This window comes from Onychomys torridus, chromosome 1 (genome assembly GCF_903995425.1).
Source record: "Onychomys torridus chromosome 1, mOncTor1.1, whole genome shotgun sequence".
Lineage (NCBI taxonomy): Eukaryota > Metazoa > Chordata > Mammalia > Rodentia > Cricetidae > Onychomys > Onychomys torridus.
This window is the reverse complement of record NC_050443.1, coordinates 98,740,933-98,763,967: the sequence shown is the minus strand read 5'-3', so window position 1 is coordinate 98,763,967 and position 23,035 is coordinate 98,740,933. Positions and strand designations below refer to the sequence as shown.

General features: G+C 41.1%; 1 protein-coding gene and 1 non-coding gene across 2 annotated transcripts in view; one reads left to right on the top strand and one right to left on the bottom strand.

The window, feature by feature from the left end:
• The window catches only part of Mosmo (modulator of smoothened), a 57,311-nt gene that overhangs the window by 22,098 nt on the left and 12,178 nt on the right, over positions 1-23,035 (bottom strand). The gene's annotated exons all lie outside the window — the stretch shown is intronic.
• LOC118576950 lies at positions 21,619-21,723 on the top strand. The gene has a single exon (XR_004944139.1). It is a non-coding gene; the product is annotated as a small nucleolar RNA U13 (small nucleolar RNA).

Genomic DNA, 23,035 nt, shown 5'->3' with positions numbered 1-23,035 from the left:
CAGAGAGGAGGGAAACCATAAGAAAGGTAGTATTATGGGGTGTTGAGGAGATGGTTCCATCAGTTAGGTGACTGCTGCACAAACTCAAGGGCCTGAGCTTGGTTGGATCTCCAACACCCACATGTTATTGTGCTGTATGTCTAACCCTTGTGCTGGAGGCCATGGAGACAGGGGGATGCCTGAAACTCACTGGTCAGCCAGCCTAGCCAAATCTATGAGCTGCATGTCCAATGAGAGACCCTGTCTCAGAAAGTAAGGTGGAGAGCAACGAAAGAAGGCACTCAGCCTCCATCTCTGACCTCCACATGTGTACACCCACACAAACATGAATATACTTGTATTGGTCAAGGCTCTCTAGAGTCACAGAACTCAGAATCAGTTGTCCGTGTGTGCCCCCACCCCTCCTGGATTCCTGGGCCACACAGGGTTTGAACTTTGCTGTTAAAGTGATGTTACTGTATCATGGCTACCGCTTTTCTGTCATTGTGACAAACTATTCTGAGAGAAGCAGCGGAAGGAAGGAAGGAAGGAAGGAAGGAAGGAAGGAAGGAAGGAAAGGAAGGAAGGAAGGAAGGAAGGAAGGAAGGAAGGAAGGAAGGAAGGAAGGAAGGAAGGAAGGAAGGAAGGAAGGAAGGAAGGAAGGAAGGGCTTATTTTGGCTCATAGTTGGAGATTCCAGCCCATCATGGTGGGGAAGTCCTGATGGCAGGAGGGCAAGGCAGCTGGTCATATCTTGTCTGCAGTCAGGAGGCAGAGAGAGAGAGAGAGAGAGAGAGAGAGAGAGAGAGAGAGAGAGAGAACAGTCAGGAGGCGGGGGGGAGGGGGGGGACGACTCTGGTGCTCAGCTCACTTTCTTATACAGTCCAGAATCCCAGCCCATGAAATGGTACAACATAGCATACTCTAATGTCAATAATCCCTCCCAGGTGTGCCTGGAGGCTTATCTCTTAGGTGATTCTAGATCCTGCCAAGTTGACAATCAATATTGACTATCACATAGTTATTTTTATAATTTATTCCTCTTACTCCATAGCCACATTTGCCTACTGGATTTTTTTTCCAGTATAGATCTGGTTCCCAGAGGAATCATGTATAGCAGTGGTTCTCAACATGTGGATCACAACTCCATTGACAAACCTCTAGCTCCAAAATTATTTATATTAAGATTCATAACAGTAGCAAAATTACAGTTAGAAAGTAGCAGTGAAATAATTTTATGGTTAGGGATCACCACAACATGAGGAACTGTTTTAAAGGGTCACAGCGTTAGGAAGGTTGAGAACCACTAATGTACAGGATAAAAGTCTTTTGGGACAAACCAGGGATCAGTAGTAAGTCATTCTGATCACTTTGATTAGAAGCTTCAGAAGACTTTTCAAGAACATTTTGAGTGAAAAGTTTAAACAGTCATATGTTTACCATGAAAAGCAGGCAGCTGAGGCGTGTGTTTGTTAAGCTCAAATGCCTATAAGTCATCTAAGTAGCAGTATTAACTAAGCAGTAAGGAAGAGGAATCTGGACCTTAAAACTGGGATCTTAACCAGAAGTAAATTTGGGAGCATTGGCGTATATGTGGTGCTGAAACTAGTGAACCTAGAAAGAACATGAGGTCTGCTTAGTCATTTAGGAACAAATGCCAAGAACCCATGATGCTCTGTAGGATTTTTATCGTTAAAACTTTGCCCAGGCATAGCAGTGTACACTTTAATTCCAGCACTCAGGAGGCAGAGGCAGGTGAATCTCTGTGAGTTCAAGGCCAGCCTGGTCTTCAGAGAGAGTTCTAGGACAGCCAGGGCTATATAGTGAGACCTTGTCTCAAAAAAAAAAAAAAAAAAGAAACCACCACTTGAATTTTCTAAGAATTGTATTTCATAATAGCTGTGATTGTTGTTTGGAAACTATCTGTTTTCAAGTGTATGTGTTAGGAATTGAGAAGAATAAGCATGAAGACATATTCTTGCCATGTTTTTAAACCTATAAATGACTGAGATGATGGGATTTTTTTTAGCTGTCTGTGTAGACACATAAGGTCTTTCCCATCAGCCATTGAGAATCTCTTACAGATAGTGTTAGAGGTCACAGTGCTTACTGCTCTGCTGTCCTCTCTGACTGCCCTGTCTCAGTCCCCTTTTGCTATGAAGTAGCCACAGAGGAGAAATAAGATGTGGATAGTTGAGGTAGTTATAGCTCGACAGTAGAGCCTTGCCTAGCATGCTTCAGGCCTTCCTTGTGTTCAGTTCCCAGCACTGGTGAGGGTAGGGCTCAAGAAAGGAGAGCAGTAGAGAACTGACCAATTTAAAACAGTCATCCTTCAAAACAGTGTTAAGAACATTTAAATTCAAACATAAGTGATAGTGTAAGCCACATGCTAGGCAATGAATAACTTACTCAGAATATATAAATAACTCTTAGATTCAACAGTACACTTTGATTTTTTTTAAAATAAAAGATTTGAGCGGACCAAAGGTATGTGTACCCAGCCCAAAATTGTGCATTTTTTTTAAAGATTTATTTATTTATTGCACATACAGTGTTCTGTCTACATGCCAGAAGAGGGCACCAGATCTCATTTCAGATGGTTGTGAGCCACCATGTGGTTGCTGGGAATTGAACTCAGGACCTCAGGAAGAGCAGTCGGTGCTCTTAACCTCTGAGCCATCTCTCCAGCCCAAATTGTGCATTTTTTAATGATGAATTTTATTAACTCTAAATTATACCCCAGTAAAGCTTTAGGAAATACCTCGTTTGTATAAATAGAACAGTGGGTCTAAAGACATAAAGTTACTTTCTCAGTTACGTGGACAGTGTGTTTTGTGGTTGTTACCTCCTGATTCCCAGTCCCACTAGTAACTAGGTGTCTTGACCCTGAAAGCTCTTGAAATAAAGAAATGAAGCCTGTGTTCCTAAGACTTCCCATATTGTACTGCATAGAATGTGTGCTCAGTGAGTCTTTGCTAGATGAAGGAAAGTGGGGTAGCACACTGTGCCTAGCTGACTCGGGGAGAACAGTCAGACAGTCTTCATTGTTTGGGTTCAGATTTCTGATGTTCATCAGACCTTCTCTATGTTTTCCTAGACCACTGTCTCTTTTCTCAAGAGATCACATCTCCCACAAATGCAAGATAATTAATGAGGGATTGATTTCTTTCTGTAGAAGTTTAAAAAATGTTTGTGAGGTTGAAAATTGAAGGGGTTATCATCTTACATTTTTAATCTGAAGCCAGATATAACTGCAGTAAAAGCACAGGTTCCTCTTTAAGTAGAACAACTGTCAGAATTAGAACTCACAGCTTTCTCCAAAGCTCTCCACTCTAAATCCATCCTCTTCTGTAACTGAGGAACCATCTTAATGGGCTCAGAATAAACACTTATCTTGGTGTTAAATTTACTTTCCTTGCATCTGCAAGGTTCCAAGTTTGTATGGTTATTATTTCTTTTTAGCTACTATTTAGCATTACCAGGTTAAGAACAGTAAGAATCTGTGTGAAATATTTGAGTGCTTATATACATGTCTATCTTAATCCACACAGTACTATACTATCACTTTATTATCTCCATTTAGTCGAGGAAACTAAGGTCTACAAGAGTCAGTAGCCTTGTCCAGATTCTCATGTCTGGTAGGTGGTTCTGGGTTTCACTCTTAATCCAGGCACTGAACTCTAACCATTAACATTCTGCTACCCTGATAATTTGACAGATATATATTCTGTATGTATATAAGACTACATAGTATAGAATTTGATAGTGTCAAAGCAGAACAAGCCACAGCTACCTCACCTCGCCAGTTCCTCAGCTGATCTTGTTTCCTCAGACTGGAAGCCTCTAAGTTCTCATCCAAATAGATCTCAGCTGAACTGTGCTGCTTGAAAGCCTAAAAGCTTAACCAGCCAAAAGCTTCTAGTTTCTGGTCTTCACGCCTTATATATCTTTCTGCTTTCTGCCATCACTCCCTGGGATTAAAGGCTCACTTCTTGGGATTAAAGGCATGTGTCACCATACCTGGCTGTTTCCAATGTGGCCTTGAACTCACAGAGATCCAGAGGGATTTCTGCCTCTGGAATGCTAGGATTAAAGGTGTGGGTGCCACCATTTTCTAGCCTCTGAATCTAGTGTCTATTCTGTTCTTTGACCCCAGATAAGTTTATTAGGGTGTGCAATATTTTGGGGAACACAGTACCACCACAGATTATGAGGCCGCATTTCAGAGAATGGAACATAGAGAAGTCGTTCTTGTGAGAGAAACCCAAACACAGTCTTCCTCTTAGTATACTGTTTCTCACTTCCAATGAGGATTCCTTTCATAGTCACCATCACAGCACTTACAAAATTGTAATTAAGTCTGCTCTGGTAGAAATCTGAATGTTCATGGAGGTATTTTTAGGGCTTCTATTCATTTTCTTTGCTCAATGAATAGTATACTTGGAAGTTAGTGTCATGTGGTAGGGATCATTTTGAAGTAGGTAGTTGAAATCCTGACTTTTGATGGGTGGTGGTGGCGTATATATCTAATCCCAGCACTCGGGAGGCAGAGGCAGGTAGATCTCTGAGTTCCAGGCCAGCCTGGTCTACATACTGAGTTCCAGGACAGCCAGGACTGTCTTGAAAAAACAAAAAAAAAAAACAAAAAAAAAAACAAAAAAAAACCAACCTGATTTTTGGGGGTGTTGGGTGAGGACTAGAGAAATGGCTTAGCAAGAGTGCATATGGATCTCTCGAAGCAGCATTTGAAAGTACGTTTTCTAAAATACCTAAGTGTCACACTATGAATTAACTACAATCATCCTAGAATGGACTTTTTCCTTTTACTTGGTTATATGTTTGCTGTTATACAAAAACTTGTCATAATGTGGAACAGCTTGCTAAGCTGTTTCAAAGTTATCATTAACACAAGGACCAGTAAAAGGCAGCACAGCTTAGTAAGCAGACCTTGGACTCCCTGTTAGTTATCCACTCTATAACTCTGGGCAAACTACTTACCCTTTTTTTCTTTTTTTTAAAAAAGATTTATTTATTAAGTTTACAGTGTTCTGCCTGCATGTATTCCTGCAAGCCAGAAGAGAGCACCAGATCTCATTACAGATGGTTGTGAGCCACCATGTGGTTGCTGGGAATTGAACTCAGGACCTCTGGAAGAACAGCCAGGGTTCTTAACCACTGAGCCATCTCTACAGTCCCATTCTTTTTTTTTTTTTTTTTCATCTATAAAATGGCAACAACCACTTTATGGGTTGTTGGAGGACTTTCAATAAATTTACTTTGTAAAAAAAAAGCTAAGAACAATGGCTGGCACACAGATATAGTTTAAAACTAGTTATTGTTAATACTGGTAATTTGTAACAACAAGACAAACCAAATATTTCTGGCACCTAGTTTGGAGGGGCAGGAGCCAATCACTCCTTCATCCTTCAATGAGCTGCATTCTACATAACTGTTTTCCACTTTAGTTTTTACATGATTGATATTTCAGAATGTCTGAAGCCTAAACTAACCATATACTATAATGTGTCCCTTGATTATAAATTCAAGAGTCACTATACATAACCAGCTTGACTTGTTCACATTAAGCACCTACAACCTAACATAAACCACACTCAGCTGCCTTGTGGTAAAAGGGAGCCCTGCTTAGTCTTGGATCAACACATAACCAAATGTTTCTATGGTGGCAACTGTCAGATGAATGGAGTCCAGAAGAATTATCAAGCTCAAGTAACTACTGACTGGGTCCACCCAGAAGCTCATGTATAGAACCCCGGCACTGCTGGCCCAAGCTCAGGATCCTTTATTGGCTCCCTTGCATTGTCTACTGAAGTTGCTCCAAACCTTCCCTGCTCTTTAGATTCTCTGTGCTGCCCAGAGAAAATAACTCATCCTCAGTTAAAAAAAAAAAAAGGCGCGGGGGGGGGGGGGGGGAGGAGGGAGATATAGAGAAATAATCAAGATCATACAAATGACGAGCCTTCATCTGCCTTTTTTATCTGGAAACTTCTGACACCCAGGGCCTTATCTCACAACTCCTGGCACCAGTTCCCCCGGTTTGTTTTCATGAAGAATGGCTTCCTCTTCTAAAGCTCAGCTCTTAAACTTTTAACCTTTCAAATGAATGCCTTTCACATCATCTCTTTGTGTCACACACTCCTTAGCCCCTGGGTCACTGTTAGTGGCAGTCTTAGTGCTTAGCTGTGCCAGAACTCCTTGGGTATTTATTTTTCATTTGCTAGAGAAATGTCAATTTTGGGTCTCCTGATCTACTGGGGTTCTCTATAAGAGCATTAATTACCTGCATTTTAAATGAAATACCTATGTTAGTCTTGTACACAATCTGACAGCTGTCATAGACTAATAAATCTTTTCTTCTTTTTCTCTAATATATTTAGATGATTTTGAAAACATCAACAGAATTGCCCCCTCCCCACAAACAACAACAACAGCAAAAAGCAAAGCAAGCTACACTTCCCTTGAGGATGTCTACCTCGAATTACCACAAGGCCTCTCTTTCATCTACCCTGTTCACACGCATACTCTGTAAAGGTACTCTGACTACCCTGTTCACACGCATACTCTGTAATGGTACTCTGACTACCCTGTCACACGCATACTCTGACTACACTGGTCTGTTTCATTCTTGCCGATTTTGGCCACGTCCTTCCAATCTTCTCTAGCCATTTTCATCAGTGTTTATACTGATGGCTTACTTTCTGAGATTAATGCTGTGCTTTCCTGCACATTTCTGCTGTTCTGTCTCTAAGACTTTCAGCTCCTGCAAGGCCCTCCTTTCCAGGATCTGAGTCCTATTCCTCATTTGTTTAGTGTCCACTGTGACTTTAAGCATATGAAACATCTAAGATATATCCTCCTGATTTCCTTTATTTTTTTCATTCATTAACTCATTCATATATTTATTGCCCATCGTTATATTCTAGGCTCAGTCTAAGTCTTGGTCATAAAAGCTATAAAGGAGATAAAGGCACTGTGGTAGGACTAGAACAGCACTAACCAACCCAGGTCAGAAGTCCTGGGACCACCTTTATTGCCTACAGTCTCCTCTAATTTGTTAAAAATCCTTTTGGTTTGTGATTTTCCTTACTTATTCCTTCCTCCCATTCCTGCTGTAATTCCTGCCTAGGTCACTACATCCTAATTCTGAAATTATTAAAATAATTTCTTAGCTGGTATCTTTCCTAATTTTATTTTACCCATATTTACACACATATGTACACTGAATGTCAAACACGCATACACGCATGCACGCATGCACACACGATGCCTTCTATGTACCAGCACTGTTCTGGGTGCTGGGATGCAACAGGAAGACAGACAGGTCAAAGGTTAAACCCTGGTAGATTTATACAACAGAACTCTGTTCAGAACTAAGAATAAGCTATGATGGCTACCCATAACAGAATGTCTGATCCTTACTGTGCCTGCAGACACAGATGATGAAACCATGTACAATTTTATAATAAACAGAAATGAGTACAAATACAATTGAGGACTCGGAATGGTTTGTGGAATAGTCACTGTTATCTGCTGGACATGATAGCTTATGCTTGTAATTCTAGCACTTGGAAGGTGAGGCAGGGGGATCACCATGAGTTCCAGCTTGCACTACTTAGTGAGTTCCAGGATAGCTTAGATACCCTATCTCAAAAAGTAAATAAACAAAATTCACTGTCAATAGTGGTACTAAGAGTATAGACTTTCATGAAAATGTTACCACTATGTCTGGCAGAGAAAGAACCTGCTCAATCAAATAAACATTATACAAACATCAACAACAAACCAAACTGCCGGGCAGTGGTGGTGCACACCTTTAATTCCAGCACTCAGGAGGCAGAGCCAGGCGGATCTCTGTGAGTTCAAGGCCAGCCTGGTCTACAGAGCGAGATCCAGGACAGGCACCAAAACTACACAGAGAAACCTTGTCTCAAGAGAGAGAGAGAGAGAGACAGAGACAGACAGACAGACAGACAGACAGACACTGACTGACTCTGAGACTTGGAAGACTGAGACAAGGGAATAGCTTAAGACCAACCTGGGCTTCATGGCAAGACTTTGTCTCAAACCAACCAACCAACCAATCCACAGCTAATATGTTTAATGCAGAGAGAATAAACATTCTCCTTCTATAACCAAGAGTAAGACAGGGATGCTTGCAATAGAAATTCTAGCCAGAGCAATCAAGAAAGAAAATTAAATCCTTTAAAATACTATCAGAAGTAATAAACTCACAGGAAGCAAGATCAACATAACAGTAACTCTCCCAAATCACACACACACACACACAAAAACAAAAACAAAAACAAAAACCATGTAGGTATAAACTAAACAAAGTAGGTAGTAACTTCTCATTTCCAGTCAGGCATGGAAGGAGCTAATTCTTACTCACAGAACAAAGGAAACACTCAACAAACAAAATGTCAAAAGTTCTTAGATGCGTCAGAGAATTGGGATTACAGGGCAAACCAGCACCTGTAAAACTGGATAGACAGACAGACAGATGCAGTAACTTTACTAAGGCAGAAACATCAGAATTTCTGTGTGGTGGTTAACGTCTATAATCTTGGAGGTAGGGACCCTATTTCATAGAACAGAATTGGGATGAAAAGTTGGCTATGGAGAAGAAGGCTGGAGCTGTAATCGGATAGACTCCTGAAAACTCTGTGGTCAAGGTCTGAGAGCTGGAAATCCCAAGAGGGCCCAGTCTGGGGTGGGAGGAGCTGACTTTGTTGAGTTTGTCTCTAGGAGCTTTTTTGGATTCTCACAGCGATCAACAAGAGATTGCCTCATACACATAACCAGTGAAAAGGAAAAGTAGCTAGACTGAAATAAGCCCAGGATATCTGTTTTATTGAAATCTGACTGAAAAGAAATCTTTTTACCAGAACCTAACGAGACACCCATCTCAAAAAAGAAGGTGCTTTACCACATCTTAACCGAAGAGCCAACTCTTCTAGACGCCGGTTTCAGAGGGGAAAGGACCAGGAAACACTGGCCACGTTCCAGAAGACAGGCATTACTAAGACTGTGGCCTAATTACAGGAGCACAGGGCCTCAGAACACTTCTTAAATCCTCCCGTCTCATCATAGGGCTCCTGCACATCATGACTTAGAGGACAGCAGGGTGCAGGCCTTACTGAAGAAGCCTCTAGCAGAGAAAGGGAGAGCACAGCAACTAACTGCACTTGCTGCAGTCACAGAGATCAGCTGAGTTTCCAGCTCACAACTGCCTGGAATTGCAGCTCCCAGGGATCTATTGTCCTCATCTGGCCCCTTGACACCCTCTTCTGGCCACTCACATGCATATGAACACAAACACAGACACATTAAAAAAATAAATACATAAAATAAAAAAATAACCAACTTTCTTTAAAAGCCCTTAAAACCCACAGAAATAAGGAGGACAAAGTGTATACATACACATATCCTATTCAAAATGCAGAAATTAAAAAAAAATCTGGTAGCATCACACATTACTTGTAGGCAAGTATAAGAGTGACTGGAACCACACTGGAACAGGCCTGCTGTTCCCTGAATAGCCAGAGAATTACCACATTACTCAGCAATATCTCTGCTAGGTATACATGCATGAGAAATAAAAATCTCTGTCCATATGAAATGCATATGGATATGAATGTTCATAACAGGATCATTCTAATGGCCACAAAAGGTGGAATAACCCAAATATCCATTAACAACAAGGTGCTAGTTAGAATAAGAAAACTGTAGAATGTATCCAGGAGTAGTAACAAAAGGGAAAGAAATTTTGATGCATGCTACAATATGGCCACTACCTGAAAATGTTATACAAAATACCAGTGATAAAAGACTATATATTGCCGGGCGGCAGTGGCACACACCTGTAATCTCAGCCCTGGGGAGGCAGAGGCAGGTGGATCTCTGTGAGTTCGAGGCCAGCCTGGTCTACAGAGCTAGTCCAGGACAGGCTCCAAAGCTACAGAGAAACCCTGTCTCAGAAAACAAAAACAAAAACAAACAAACAAACAAAAGACCATATATTATATGACTCCATGTGCATGAACTATACAGGCAGGGAAAACAGAGACAGAGTAGATTAAATAGCTTCCTAGAGCTGGGGTAGGTGGGGGCGATAACAAAGGCCACGGGGCTTCTTTTTGAAATAATGAAAATGCTCTATAATTGGCTAAATCTAAATTGATGATGGATATACAGCTGTGGCTATACAAACTAGAGGATAATAAAGTATACATTTTAATGTATGCGTTGAATGGCATATGAATGTAGTTCAGGAAATCTGCTTACAATAAAACCATGTTCTTCATGGTCCAGTTCCCGTTCCCTGTCCACTGTCACTGACACCTGCCTCCACGCTACAGTTCTGCAGCACATCAAGCTTCCAAATTTTCTACATGAAAATGTAGTGGAGGGTGGAGAAGCCTCTCAAGCTTTGCATGCATGTTTCCTTCTACCCAAGACAGTCATGTCCCTTCTTTCTTTGGTCAATTCATACACAATCTTTAGATATTGCCTTATTCATGAATTTATACATATATGTACAAGCCAGGCAGTGATGGTGCATCCCTTTAATCCCAGTATTTGGTAGGCAGAGGTAGATGGATCCCTGGAGTTTGAGGCCATTCTGGTCTACGGGGCATGTTCCAGGCCAGCCAGGGATACACAGATAAACCCTGTCTCAAAAAACCAGACCAAACCAAACAACCAAAAAACCATTTACATGGGAATGGAGAGATGGCTTAGCAGTTAAGAGCACTGGCTGCTCTTCCAGAGGACCCAGGTTCAATTCCCAGCACCCACATGGGAGCTCACAAATGCCTATAATTCTAGTTCCAAGGGTCTGCCACCCTCACACAGACATACACACAGGCAAAACATCAATGCACATATAATAAAATAAAATCAATCATTAAAAAATAAATCACTTAAAAAACATTTAAGTAATAACAACAATTAAAAAGAGGCCATGGATTTGGGAGGGAGGATATATGAAAGGGGTGGCAGGGAGGAAAGGTGAGAAACGCTGTAACTATTTTAATTTAAAAAATAAATATATGTATTTAACTTTTGAAAGGAGGGAAAACCATCACTTGTCTTGTAGCCATTGCTAAGATCTTAGAGTTTTTCTCCGTGGCTTTCCAATGACCTGTTTAGCTGTCTGGATCACTCATTAGACTGGGCCTATTTTCTTGTGTCTGTGCCTTCAGAAAGTAAATGATAAGTACTTTTTGAAGATTAGGATAAACTAATCATTTCTTTTGTGATCCTTTGTCATCTCATAATAAGTGTTTAAAAAAAAAAAGTCCCCTTCCAAGAAGAGTCACTTAATACTGGAACTATTTAATGGTAAACTAACAAAAATACATGAAGTAGTTAATGTTCAGACATTCTAAGCAAATTCTGAAATGGAAAAGGAAAAATAATGATCTGTCTCATGTGGATAAGCGTTTTTTTTCCCCCCCAGACATATCCATGTTTAAATTGACTGAAAAATAGATTTTAAATAACTCTTTTATTTATTCTTTGACAGTTTCATAACATGTATACAATGTGTCTTTTTTTTTTTTAAATTTTTTGAGACAGGGTTTTTCTGTGTAAGTTTTAGATGTTCTGGAACTCACTTTGTAGACCAGGCTGGCCTTGAACTCAAAGAGATCCGCCTGCCTCTGCCTCCCCAGTGCTGGGATTAAAGGCGTGCGCCACCACCACCACCACCACCACCACCTGGCACAATGTATCTTATTTAGGGTTTCTATTGCTGTGAAGAGACACCATGACCACCATAACTCATAAAGGAAAGCATTTAACTGGGGCTGGTTACAGTTCAGAGGTTTATCTACTGTCATGACAGGAAGCATGGCGGTGCACAGGCAGACACAGTGCTGGAGAAGGAGCTGAGAGTGCTACATCTGAACTGGCAGGCAGCAGGAAGAGAGCATTTTGGACCTGGCTTGAGCATCTGAAACCTCAAAACCTCCAGCCAGTGACACACAAGGCCACACCTCCCGACAGTGCCACTCGCTACGAGCCTCTGAGGGCCATTTTCATGTAAGCCACCACACTATGCATTTTGCTCATCTCCACCTCCCCATTCCCATTCTCCTACTTCTAATATGTCCCTCCCCCACTTTCATGTCCACCCTCACCAACCTCCCTCCCCATGGATTTTGTGATCCAATGAGTCTAACTGTTGCTGCTTGTTGGGATGCTGACTGGTCTTGTTGGCTTGGGCTTGTGCAGGTCTTATGCAGGTAACCACAGCTGCAGTGAGTTCCTGAGGGCAATGGCTATGTCATGTCCAAAAGACAACAGGAAAATAGAGTTTTGATTTTCAAATACTTCTTCAAATTTGAATTTTCTCCTGCAGTGATGCATGACAGGTTGTAAATATCTACTTACGGGAAGGTCTGCAAAGTTAAACCCAAGAGAATACTAGCTCAGGGCATTCTTATCAATGATGAATCAGGACAGTTAGTATAGATTCCATCCAGAGTCTGAAATAACATGTGATGGCCTTTGTATAGATTTTCTTCATATATAATGGACTTGAAAAGCATTTTGCCAGAAAAATTTCAGAATTTGGGGATAGGATAGAGAAGCATGAGCTTATGGCAGGAGGAAGCTGAGGAAATCATCTTTCTACACTATCAGTTTTTGTGAAGATGTTTAGCAATTTTTTTTTTGGGGGGGGGTTTGAGACAGGGTTTCTCTATGTAGCTTTTTTTCCTGGAACTCACTTGGTAGCCCAGGCTGGCCTCAAACTCACAGAGATCCTCCTGCCTCTGCCTCCCGAGTGCTGGGATTAAAGGCGTACGCCACCACTGCCTGGCCGAAGATGGTTAGCAATTTGATAATTAAGAAATTCCTTACCGGGCTAGAGAGATGGCTCAGAGGTTAAGAGCACTGGTTGCTCTTCCAGAGGTCCTGAGTTCAATTCCCAGCAACCACATGGTGGCTCACAACCATCTGTAATGAGATCTGGTGCCCTTTTCTGTATACATAATAAATAAATAAATCTTAAAAAAAAAAAAAAAAAAAAGAAAAAAAAAGAAATTCCTCACCAGAGGACCAAATACCTGCCTAAAAGTCTTTGAAAATGCAATAACATTTTTCCTTTCAAGCAGATTTCAGTGTGTAGAGTTCCAGGTCTCACATTCTGAAGTCTAAATTAATGGAAAAGTTTAAAACAGAAGAGTTCTAAACCACAGACTAGCAGTAATCCACATGACGTTAAGGTGAGCTGACTTCTCCCCACAGACCCAGGGCCAGAGGACTAAATGGCAACACGACGGAGGAGAACTGCAGGAACCCTCTTTCATTTTATGAATCATGCTTAAATCTAACAGCTCAGAGAAAGCAAGCTTTCAGAATCGGAGGTATTTAAAATGTCAGGCATGTGCATTCAACAATCTGCCTTTGTGACTTTTAAAGCATGAACACTACAAAAGGGCAGCAGAAGAAGTGCTCTGGTGACATGTGCTCACTCAAGTTCACAGTGGAGGGAAAGCTAACTGGAGGGGTGCAGAGCAAGAGCTATGTGATCTACAGCCTTTTGAAAAGCAAAGTGTTTGAAACAGCAAAATTAAAAGAAACACCACTAAGTAAATTATATATAATAATTCCAAAAGCAGACTCAGCATGCTGTCAGTTATAGAAGAAAGCAGTTTTAGAAATAAGTGGAAAATAGTCTTTGATTTTTAGAATATTAATTGTGTGCTTCTGGGGTTAAAAATCCTTTCTTAACCTCAAAGTTCTGCAATGATTACAACACATACATTAAGACTTCTACTGTATGCAACTGAATAGCTACAATAAAACAAAGGCACGTTTGTATGTACTGCATATGTATGTGTACAGTATTTATAAGAACCCGTGCAAATGTCATGTGGCCAACCTGTAATTCCAACATCCTTAAGGTGGAGACAGAGGATCCCAGGAGCAAGGTGGCCAGAGAGACTGTGTAGGAGCTCTCTGGTTCAGCTGAAACTCTGCCTCACTGAACAGGGTGGACAGCGATTGAGAAAGACTTCCAACTTCAACCTTAGGTCTCCACACACGTGTACAAGTACACAAACACACCTGCACACACATGAACACACATACACGTGCATATAAATGTGTACAGTATCACATGTTCTACAACCTTAGATGCAACCAACCCCATACTGAAAATATCAGAAGAGCAGGGGACAAAAATGCACCTACACTGAAGACACCAAAGGCTTATACTTTTCCTTGGCAATAATCCTTAAAACAATACAATGCACAACTATTTACACAGCATTTCCACTGTATTAAGCACTATAAATAATTGAGATGAAAAAGCAAACAGAAGAATGGTCTGGTTTATAAGCCGATAGTATGAGTTTTATATAACAGACTTGTGCATCATGGCTGTGGCTCCTGAACCCAATCATCCATGGACACTGAAGAATGAATGTATACATGCATGCATATAAATGCTCAGTATAACAATTCCTATCTGGAAACTTGAAAACAAGAATGGACAATCTGAATGTTTAATTTAAAGTAAATTTTCTACTGATTATCAGCTACATATACTTTTGCTTTCTCAGTGAGAGACCATAAATTTCTTGAATTGTATTGGATGGTAAGACCTAGGAAAATAACAACTCACTGTGAATCTAGAAACATGCAGGTATGATGACTTCAAAATGAAAACTGTATTCAGATGTTCTACCCAAGGGTTATGGTTAACCAGCCATAATAAAGACCCTGGAGATGGGCTGTTGGCTTAGCCTAGCAAGTATCCCCAAAGGAACAGACACATTTCATACTGAGGCAGAGTTGCTGAAGGCAAGGACCAGGGCGAGAAACTAATTAGAGATTCAGTCTTCCTGAGATGGCACAATGGAGTAGGTGTTTAACAGTTTTCTTTCTCACTTCTCAAATGGGATCTCAAGTGTTTCTGTTCAGAAAAAAACTAGTTCTTTCGTCAACTCTACCTTAAAATGCTAATACCGAAATAAAGGCGACCAGGCTGGGGAGATGCCCCAGCGGTGAAACACCTTTTGTGTAAGCTTGAGGTCTGGAGTTCAGATTCCATGAACCCATCTAAGTGTCATGTGGCCAGAGTGGCCACACTGTAATTCCAGCATCCTGAAGGTGGAGACTGGGGATCCCAGGAACAAGGTGGCTGGAGAGACTGTGTAGGAACAGGGTGGACAGCGATTGAGGAAGATTTCCAACTTCAACTTTAGGTCTCCACACACGTGTACAGGCACAAAAACACACCTGCACACACATGAACACATACACACATGTACCCATACTACACATGTACACATAAAGAAAATAAAATTCTCACCAAAATTCCCTTTCCCATCCTGCACTGTTTCTTTTGATCAGGCTTGGGGGAACAAGATGTTTTTCTTAACTATTTTGTTTGAAGACACCCCCCCCACCCCCCCCCCCGTGGTTCAAGTGCTGTTTGTGTGTTGGGACCAAACAGTTGTCGATAAACTTTATGAGCAAGAAAAAAAAAAATCAGTCACAAAGTTGGAGAGAAAGGGATAATAGCAGTCAGTATACTGAGTGCCTCCTTCGAGCCACAGTATGAAATGTTTCCTATAGGCTCACTTAACTCTCAAAATAATTGACCAAGGGACCTAATAACAAGTACTTAGGTATTAGCTAGGAAGAACTGGTTAGGAAATGTACCAGGTCTGCTTCCACAGCTGTGCTCAGAGTTCATTATTTGGGAATATCTGAGCAGAACAGTTTGGTTTTTCTTGACTATCCAGAGTCAAAACCTTAGAAACCTCAACAAAGATGTTCCATCAACACTGACATCCACAAAGTGGGACATTTCCCATAAAGAGCTACTTAGGACAGAAAATTCTAAAGTAATCTAGTGCTTAAAAATTCAACCTAATAAAAGAAATATACTATTACTTTATAGATTCAGTTCCGATGAAAAGTACATTTTCAAATATTTGTCAATCTTACTTCCTTTTAAACTTGTATAGAAATCTAAATGGCCTAGACCATCATGTCAATCTCTCTGATATATTACACAGAATTACTTATTAGAGCCACACACTGCAATGACTTCTCAGGGGTAGTTTAAAAAATGAAATTCCATTTGATTTTACTCTTTAAAGAAGAGATTTTTCAAAATAATGTAATTTTAAAAATTGTTTGGAGACTTATCACATAAAGTACTTTTTTTCCTTTAAAAGATTTATTTATTTATCATGTATACAGAAGAGGGCACCAGATCTCATTTCAGATGGTTGTGAGCCACCATGTGGGTGCTGGGAATTGAACTCAGGACCTCTGGAAGAGCAGCCGGTGCTCTTAACCTCTGAGCCGTCGCTCCAGCCCCCATAAAGCACTTTAAGAAACAGCCACCCAAATTCCCAACAGTTCAGTCCCTCTCATCAATTTGCTCAGTACAATCCCCAGCAACGGCCTGGCTACCCAAGTTATTTATATTTTACCTAGTCATCCTCTCTTCCACAGGACACAGAGTTCATTAACAACTGGTTAGTACACCTTGACTTCACAACTATTTTATTTGCCTTCCTTAATGGGTGAACCATCTCAAAATCAGTTTATACATTCCCACAAGCTCACGTAAAGAACATAGGTCCACCAACTGTATTATTTAACCACTCTCTTCCTATGTCTCTACACTGTCTCCTACAATCACAAAGCACCCCCAACTGTCAATAAATTAGTGTCTATGAGAATGCAGCTCCATCACATAACAATTCCCACAATTCCCTTAGTTATTGTTATCAGACCTGTTTAAAAGTAAATGATTTGGGCACTAGCTAAAACTCAGGAAACCACTCTTAGGTCATCTTAGAGTATACCTTAATAAAGTATACATCTTAAATGCTCTTTAATTTGGGAAGACAGAGTTTTAAAAGGTGGGCATGACTGCAGGGAATGAAATTCTTTTTTTTTTTTTTTCCCCCGAGGGTGGTGGTGCAGGGTTTCTTTGTACATATCCCTGGCTATCCTGGAACTCACTCTATAGACCAGGCTGAATTCAAACTCAGAGATCTGTGCCAAAAGTCACAGGCCACCTCAGCAGGTAAAGGCTCTTGCTGCCAAGGCGGACAACCTAGTTCGATTCCCAGGACCCCTACGGTGGTATAAGGAGAGAACTGACTCCCACAGGCTGTGCTCTCATCTCCACATGCACACCATTCCCATTCACAAATAAAATAAATACTTGTAATTAACTATTTTTTGCTGTTGTTTTGAGACAAGGTCTCTTTATGTGGCCATGGCTGTCCTAGAACTCGGTATGTAGACCAGGCTGGCCTCAAACTCTGTAATAAAGAGAGACTGTGGGCCTCTGCCTCCTGTAATAAAATTTTGTTTTTAGTTAAATGAGCTAACTTTTTGGTTATATTTGGTATATACTTATGTTACCCGATTTTAATTTGTATTTAATATTAGAGTTTACTTTTTGTATCAGTTTTAAAGTTTCTGAACATATGAAACACATACGTAATTCAAACAGAAAGTACCCCTTCTAATTCACTAAAGTAGCGGCTCTATTCTCATATAAGTTCTCCGTTGGCTCGACTACACATTCCAGTACGGTGACATTTCACTTTTACAGCGTCAAAGTACACAGTATTTATAATCAACTCTAAGACAGCTGCTTAACGGCTACTGAAAAGACTACAGCTAAGAACCTTCAAGAAGGCTGGGCGAGGGCAGTGCTCGCCTTTAATCCCAGCACTTGGGAGGCAGAGGCAGGCAGATCTCTGTGAGTTCAAGGCCAGCCTGGTCTACAGATCGAGTTCTAAGACAGCCAGAGCTGCACGGGAAACCCTGTTTCAAAAAGGCCAAAGGGAAAAAAAAAAGTTGGACGGTGGTGACGCATGTCTTTAATCCCAGCACTCGGGAGGCAGAGCCAAGTGGATCTCTGTGTGTTCGAGGCCAGCCTGGGCTACAGAGTGAGATCCAGGAAAGGTGCAAAGGGAAAGGTACACAGAGAAACCCTGTCTCCAAAACAAAAACAAAAACAAACAAACAAACAAACAAACAAAAAACCCAACAACAACAGCAACAAAAAAGGTTCTCAAGAGTTAGTCCCATTAATTTTAGCTAACACAGATACTTACAGGGTTTCATATGTGTACATATTTGTAATCCTTAAACAGAGCTCTGAGTTAGGTTGCCCACAGTCACATGCTAAGGAATGGCCTAGGTGAAATCTGAGTTCAAGCTTTTACAATGTAGGTAACTGAATATGGGGGCCTTAAATTCTTTGGTAACGTAAAAGGCTTCTGAAAACCCAATAAACACACATCAAACACAAGGAAGCTGAGGTGTCTGCAGCCGTGCTGGCCTGTGCAGGGCACCCTTGTTTCTAAACACATGTGCATTCTGCACTGAATGCCGTCTTCCCACGCCAAGTGAAGAGCGCTGCTGGAGACAGCGCAGCTCACTCAGAGGCCCTCCATGCTGTGAACTGTGGTGCTTTTCCTGTACACAGACATTCTGGGCATACTGGAAAACAAAGACCTTTAGTGCTGGCCTGCTACCATTCTTCAGCAGTTTTTAAATGAAGTCGTCTTTGGATTACATTGTGTCAGAATGTTTGATTTTAAAAACTGTTTGAGTTGCTGATTTCACTTTCATTGATGAAAAATCATTAAATGAATTCTGGCTTACGGTTAGGAGAGAGTCACCGACCACTCCTGAAATGGCAGAACCTACTCCTGTCATTTTGTACTATGCAGTAACGGGAAGTAGCATTCTCAGCACTGACAATCCTCAAACCAAAATACCGAGCAACTGAAAATGTTGATCATGCTCTATGCCTTACAGTAGCAAATGTTCAGCCAAGATGGAACTCTTTGTGTAAAATAAGAACATCCTTCTCATCAGTATGTAAGTTTGCTTCTGTCTTTGCTATACAGTAAAATTGTATGTATACTAAAGGGTGATTTTAAAAATAAATTGCTTGGGGCTGGGAAGATAGTGGCTAATGGTACGAGAGCCTGAGATCAGTTCCTAGCACCCTTGTCTGGCAGCTCACAAGTGCCTGTAACTCCAGCTTTAGGGGATCCCACACCCTTTCCCGGCCGCTGTGGGCTCTGCACTCATGTCCACACAGATACACATATAAACATAATTTAAAAATTAGCATACATCTTAGAGTAAGTGTGACTAATTATAATTAAATGTCTAATTTGCACACTTTTTCCACACCCCTACTGTGGAGCTAGAATCATCTATGAGATAAACCTCTGGGCAAGTCTACAGGGAGTTCTAGATGGGTTAACTGACATCGTCATCCTAATGTGGGTGACACCATTCCATGGGAAAGGTCTTAACTGAATAAAGAGAAGGGGAGCTAAGAACCAGAGTACACCCTCTGCTTCTGGCTTGCAGTGGCAATGGGAATGCTTCATTGCTCCACCTTCTCTGCCGGGATGGACTGAACCCTTCAACTGGAAGTCAGAACAAACTTTCCCTTTCTTAAGCTGCTTTTATTAGGTATACTGGGTTTTTTTTTTTAAGATTTATTTTTTTATGTATACAGTGTTCTGCCTGCATGTATCCCTGCAGACCAGAAAAGGGCGCCAGATCTTGTTACAGATGGTTGCCAGGAATTGAACTCAGGACCTCTGGAAGAACAGCCAGATGCTCTTAACCACTGAGCATGAGGAAAATAACAAATAAATCAATATATGTAGGCTCCCGGTGCAATGGGATTATGGGTGTAAAATGTTTAAAGAGCCCTGCCTCTAGACGTTGCTATTTGAGTGTAAATATGAGCAATCTATCTCCCCATCCCCCAAATAGAGTCTTGCTTTGAATTCCTAGCTGGCCTGGACTGTGCAGACCAGGATGGCCTCTAACTTGTCCTGCTCTTCCTTGCTTATGATCCCAAATTGGAGATTACAATGTGCTTTACTACGCCCTTCCCTTGCATTCTTAGCTAACCACATGCATGTTTCTTGCTATGAGTGTCACAGAACATAAACCTTTTATGATGTAACTAAGAAATACGTGTCCCTAGGAAAATTGCTATATTATACTTCTCCATGATTAACAAAACTTTCAAAGATACTAGACAAATATGTACTGAATCTTTTGTGTGTGCATGCAAATATGAATATTAGTCCAAATCAATTAGCCAATAATTTAATCAACATTTATTAAAAAGCCCTCCTTCAAGCCCCAATGAAGTGCCTGAAAATTCAGGCACACAGACAAGTTAGAAATCTATAGCAGAATGGGAAAAGGACAAGGGCTTGTCAGAAAAGCTAATGAGTTTCGGGGATGTCTAAAAGAGAAGCAGGCTAACAGACATGGCTACTGTCCCTGTAGTCTGTATCAACATGGGCAAAAGACGGTCATTTTTATTACAGAAGTGAAAAGATTCTCCAAAAACATCCAGTAAAACCACCAGGTCAGACAAACAGCAGCTGAGTTCAGGAGCAGGCTGTGCATCAGCCAGTGGGAAGTAACCACTGAGGATAGCACTTCGACTGGGTGTGAACTGCTTCAGTGTCAGTCAGGTTGGAAACTTGCTGCAACTGGCTGGTAAGAAGGAGGGCAGAGAACAGTGAGAGATGAAGGAGAAGCAACACACTATTTTAGTTAACTCTGAGCTGAAAGGGGACAAAAGTATTGTCAACCACTTCCAGAGGCAATAAATAAATAAATAAAAGAAATAGCACAGTGGGGGAAACCCTCAATGCACCTGCCATCCCTGATAACAGGGAAGATATTCACACCAAGAATGTTAAATCTTAAGTGTAAGTTGGTTCATTTAAAGCAAACATTGTACACTAAGTACCAGTGTGACTGTAAATGGTTATAGGTGGATATTAGAAATAGTCCTCTCAACTTCCCAGCATCATCTGACATACAAGGAGGGCTTGTCTTCTGATCCAAAATCCATTCAAGTCTTTTCCAGAGTGGAATTCTAAAAGGAGCCCATTTTACTGGTCCATAAAGGTCATGACAGGGCTGGAGAGATGGCTCAGTGGATAGGAGCATGCATTGTTTTTGCAGAGGGCCTAAATTCAGACCCAGCCCCCATGTTGGGTGGCTTACAACCATCACTAACTCCATTTCCAAGGGGATCTAGTGTCTCTGGTCTTCACAAGCACCCTGCACTCATGTACACATACATACACAGACATATAATTAAAATTTTTTTAAAAGAGTTTGTTAAAAAGGTCACCCATCCTTGGTTATAGTGAGTCTAAGACCAAGCTGGCTACATGAGACAAATATAAAAAAATAAATGTGTATACATGGGGAGGGGGGTAACTTAAGAAACAAACAAACAAAAAACCCAAAAAACCAAAACATGAAAAAAACCTCAAGCCAGGCATAGTAGCACACACTTTTAATCCCAGCACTTCAGACGCAAAAGCAGGCAGATCTCTGTGAGTTGGAGGCTAGCCTGGTCTACACAGCAAGTTCCAGGACAGCCAGAGCTACATAGCGAGACCCTGTCTGGAAAACAAAAACCAAACCAAACCAAAACAGCAGTGAAATATATGTATCACAGAGAACAAATGTTTTAAGCTCTGAAATCAAACCAGTAGATTAAAGAATAAACTGAAGACAAACAAGCTACTCTACCTTATTCTTTTGAAAATGCTAAAAGTGATTGCTTCTTTGGTTCATAAGAGTAAACCATTGGATGTTCATGCCATTGAGTGACATGTGATTCTCACAAATCTTGTTAGGATGTTGGCATACTACCTATCTGACATTAAAAAAAAAAAAAAGGTTTTCTACTCCTCACTCACTGCACTCTGCTCTCCTACTCCTCACTCACTCCCTCACTGCACTCTGCACTCCTACTCCTCCCTCACTCCCTCACTGTACTCCTACTCCTCCCTCCCTCACTCCCTCACTGCACTCCTACTCCTCCCTCCCTCACTGCACTCTGCACTCCTACTCCTCCCTCCCTCACTGCACTCTGCACTCCTACTCCTCACTCCCTCACTGCACTCTGCTCTCCTACTCCTCACTCCCTCACTGTACTCCTACTCCTCCCTCCCTCACTGCACTCTGCACTCCTACTCCTCACTGCCTCACTCATTCACTGCACTCTGCTCTCCTACTCTCCAACTCTGGTTCCAAATCTTTGTGTCCACCATAATACTTCCTTCTTTCCTGCCATCTGCAGTCTTAGGCTGAACGCCACCTAATACACAAAGAATAACACATCATATTCCCTTTCTCAAGGAACTCTAAAAAAATTCTGTACTATTACATCTGAAATCCCAATCACTAGGCAAGCTGAAGAAGGAGAAGTATATTGAGTTCAAGTCCAGCTTGTGACTTACAGGGCTATTGTGTAAGACCTTGTCTCAAAAGAAACCAAACTAAGAAAAATCTTTACAAATAAAAAATATTGCAAGAAATACACAAATAACCATGACACAGGCATGGCACCATGAGAAATGTGCAAGTTGTTAAGGTAAAATCACTTTGGCTTTATAAAGAAGTCGGTTGAAGATGCATGCCAGATGGGCAGATGTAGATAAAACAGGGACCGGAATGAACATGAGGGCTTTGTAGGCTGAGAAAACATAAGCAAAATCTCCGAGGTAAGAAGAGAGTTGTACTTAGGACATAGTAACACAGTGAGGCTAGAATACAGAGTTCTGTAAGAAGAAAATGGGACCTCGCATTGAAGGGAAAGTGGAGCCACACTCATAACTGCTGAGTGCCTTTTGTACTCAGATGCAGATGTATGTACTCATGGTTTCTGTCCAAGTACACATGCAATAGTTAAAGGCCGGGATCAACTATGTGGGCAAGTACTGTCCATCTTGTCCATCTCTCTGCAGGGTAATAACAGCACTTATATAAGGATATTGTGAGGATTAAATTAGTTAACACAGATAAAGCCTGGAACAGTATATGTCACAAAGTGCTATGCTAAGTATTTACTGATTATACTTGTACTCTGAAAAGATAAATTTAGCAGAAGTCGACTGGAATGGAAATTTCTTTGCTGTACCTCCTTCACTCATGCAGTGAGTCCACCTCCAAGGAAAAGACCTCTTGATTAT